The following is a 4,232-nucleotide window of genomic DNA, read 5'->3' as shown; positions in this document are numbered from 1 at the left end:
ATCTTTCCATCCATAGATTATAGATGCCTGCTCCCAAAAACACCTGGAGCCTGGATATATCACTTGAAGTCCCTATATTACCTAATTAGCATCGTTGGCATTCTTTCTCTTTGTCCCTTTTCCATATAAGCCCCACTACCATCCTCAAGAGATTGCAGGTTCCCTTGGAACTAGGCCCCCTTTTGTTAAAACATTACAATAAACTTTTGCCACTTGACTAAGAGAAGGCTTGAGTGTGTAATTAATTCCAGGCAACATTGCCTTGGCATTTTCCAGGTCCTAGCACCACTAACCTCTTCAAGATGGTCTCATTTGTGTGCCAAATTTTTGAAATTTTGGAAAACTGTTTAGGTAAACAGAGATTCCAGGAAATTTTAAAGGAACTCGTAGACAAGTTATAAAGTCCTATGATGTTTTTCAGAATGTCTTATTGAACATAAAATGTTGAGGATATTTAGTGAATTGCCATATGTAAATTGGTTTAGATATGGGTCAAGAAAATAAATCATTGACAATGACATTTGCTTTGCCAGTTCACCCTAAGGACAATGGGGACCTGACAAGTGACTTACAGCTAAAATCTACATATATGTGTTGTTTCCACCATTAGATGGAAAACAGAGACTGACTTCACTTTCTATTTGTACTTACCAACACTTAATACAGTGGTCATTGAACATAGTCATAACTTAATCATTCAGTTATTGTTTCATGCAAGCAGAGGGAAGAGTGAAGGAACAAAAAGCAGAAAACTTGGATTTCCAAGCCTTTTGAAAATTTTGACATTTATTACCTGTATGATGTTGTGCAACTTATTTATCCTTCCTGGGTCTCCATATCTTCTTCTCTAAAGTGAGGGCATTGGATGAGATGATCTCTAAATTTCCTTTTAATTTGAAATATATGATCATTTGATTCTAAAATCATTACATTAAATGTTAAAAGGCGTTCAAAAGAATTGCGTTAATTCATATGTTGCCCTGATGCATTATGGAATTCTTATTTATTGGGAATAAAAAAAAATGCTTGGTTTCTATGCAATCTATCAGCCAAAAGCTTCCTCAGCAAAGATTTGCATGCTTGTTTCTAAATAATTCTTTTATTTGTTGTGCTGGTAAAAAGAAAAACATGGCCTAAGAAAATTTTCAGGATTTCCTTTATAATTATACTGATATCTATGATTACCTCAGTGAATATACCTTTTCTATTGTTCCAGGAGGGATAAGTCCAATCAATAATGAAATTGTAGGAGAAAATTTCCATATATATTATTTTTACAAAAAAAAATCACATTCACAAGCACATGAAACTTTTCTGCTATTCACCGTTTTCAAGATAAACACTTAACACTAAATATTCATTTCTCTAATGTGATATCAATAAAAACTAAAAAAAATCATTAAAAAATAAGTAGCAAAACAGTTGACAGAGTGTAACTGGGAGCATATATATCAGTATGTTAGTTCACAGTGAACTTGAAATGTTTATTTGTCACTTCTGACATCAGATTAATCAGAAATGATTCCATGTTTGCCTATAGCATTCTAACTCTATGGAAAACATTTGCATGATTCAGTTGGGAATTAGTAATAAAGCTACATATTAGAAGTCTCCACGTATTTCTCTTGAGCAATTCAGTCGTGTATTTTTGAAGTTCTAAAATGGAATACATCACATATAAATTGCTAAACTGAATAAAAACTACAAATATTAAACTTTTAAGTAAAGTGGAATTTATACAAAATAAATTCTCCAATTAAAAACACAATTAAATTGTAATGCATAATCACATTTTCATTGAATTTAAATAATCACACACATTTTAATGGATTCTCTAACTACACAGAGACATTATATAAATTAAAAATACAAATTAAGAAAACTTGGGACAGCACAATTTCAAGCTTCTTAAGCACATATGAATAGTTTAAACCAGTTCTCATTGTTTAGCTAATTACATTTTGTTCTCCATCTAAAAGAGATACTTCACTGAAATTAAAATTGCATGTTTCATTAACATTTGACAAAATTTTGCAAAAACAAAGATGTCTTCTACATATCTGGATATTCAAGTCTTACAAATTATAGAATAACAATATAGCTTCAAAGAAATGTTAAATTAGTTTCAGTCATCCTGTCATATACTCTAACATAATCATGAATATTTGATTATAATTTATCATGCTCTTATTAATTGAATTGTATCTCAGTGGATAAGATATTTTGTTAAATATTAATTTTTTGTTCCTTGTTGAATACAAATGAGACCTAATTATTTTCATGTTAACGGTCAGTGGCTTCAGCACTGATTGATGATGGCCTGTTGGGAACAGTGTTTAGTCCATCTGTCTAGGATCATATCCTTATCACTAATCAATTTAGCTCCATCAGCACTGAGTAGTTGACATTTACTATAGGTCTTTGGCCCATAAATAGCCTTCAGGGCATCATAAAAGTGCTTTGCATTGTTATTAGCATAAAATTGAAATTCATCTGCCTTCTTACTGAGCCAAGAATCCTGCATTTCTCTAAGCTTTATTTGTACTTTACTTTTGATGGAATTAAATGCTGCCTTCTTAGAGATGAATGACTATCCTGCTAGTAAACCCTTTGGAGTTTTCATTTTTTATTTAGCAGCTTCCTGAATTTCCTGATCATTTTCATCAAACCAGGCATGATATATGTTAGTATTCTGACCCAGAGGAGAAAATGTAGTGTCTGCTCCACTGTTGCCAAATGTGTGTTGACTTCAGCTTTCCCTCCAAATTAGTAACAAACTGTTCCCTCTCAGAGAAAATCTCTAATCTGTTGACATTAATCCTTCTTGTAGTCATTTTGTCTTGGGGCCACTGCTTTTGTTGCATGTGAATATTTAGCTTGGTGAGGATAAATCTGTGATCAGTCCAGCACTCTGCGCCACATATTGCTTTTGTCACTGTCACATCCTTTCTGTCTCTTCTCCTTACAATGACACAGTCTATTAAATGCCAATGTTTGCAGCGAAGGTGCATCCATGAAGTTTTATTGAATTTAGGTAAATGGAAGACAGTGTTGGTGATGAAATGATGAGATACATGGGTCTTCAATAGTAAATGACCATTGCTGTTGCTGTTTCCAACTCCATTCCTCCCAAGGGCTCCCTGCTAAGTCTGTATAAATATAAATATACATTCACATTACATACATACATAGAAACATGAATGCATGAAAACATGGAGGAAGTAAAGAAGGGAAAAAAAGAAAGAAAGAAGAAAAAAAAAGGAAGGAAGGAAAGAAGGAAGGAAGGGAGGGAGGGAGAAGGGAAGAAAGGAGGGAAGAGCAAATATTTATAGACATTATGTTTATAGCAGACAAACATGAAATATATCCTTAAACCAATTATGTGATACTCTCACTCAGGAAAGACATTTAGAGCTTCAGACATCAAAATATAAATATTGTTATTTCAGTTTTCCCAACTTTTATCATCAAAAAGTATAAAATTAATTTCTATTCAAGGATTCTAGACAAAAAAATAAGGCATTATTAAGGCAGCTAGGTGTCAAAGTAGATAGAGTGCCAAGCCTGAAGTCAGGAAAAGTCATCTTCCTGAGTTCAAATCTAGCTGCAGACACTTCCTAGCTGTGTGACTCTAGGCAAACCACTTAACCCTGTTTGCCTCAGTTTTCTCATGGGTAAAATAGGTGGAAAAGGAAATGACAAACCATTCTAGTAGCTTTGCTAAGAAGACCACAAATGGGATCATGAAGGGTTAGATAGAACTGAAACAAGTGAGTTTTCAATAATTTTTTCAGGGAAAAAATGATAGAAATCACAAATACCAAAAGAGCAATACAGAGAGCAAATGGATCACTTAAGAAAAAGCATATGGAGGGCAAACAAAAAGCAAATGTTGAGAGACTATCAAATAGAGAAATTGAGACTATAGTATGTAATCAAAGGACAGTCAGCACATGGGCTATGTGAATAGAACTGTTCTGCATGTATCTTTCCAGTCACATAAAAATCAATCAGCACCAGGAGTAGCAGCAGCTGCTTTGAATAGGAAGTTGTTTAATTCACCTACTGCCACCATCCTAGACCACTTTGATCAATAGATCATCAGTATAAATTTGTTCAAGCCACATCAGCTATATTTATTACCCGTGTGTTTTCATGATTATTTTAATAAAAGTTTCCAAAATTTTTTGAAAGTAGTGCATTTCACAGAATAGGAAGAAGAGAACTTTTAT

This window comes from Phascolarctos cinereus, unplaced genomic scaffold (genome assembly GCF_003287225.1).
Source record: "Phascolarctos cinereus isolate Bilbo 61053 unplaced genomic scaffold, phaCin_HiC Scaffold_4;HRSCAF=312, whole genome shotgun sequence".
Classification (NCBI taxonomy): domain Eukaryota; kingdom Metazoa; phylum Chordata; class Mammalia; order Diprotodontia; family Phascolarctidae; genus Phascolarctos; species Phascolarctos cinereus.
The sequence above is the reverse complement of the archived record's forward strand: the minus strand, read 5'-3'. Positions refer to the sequence as shown.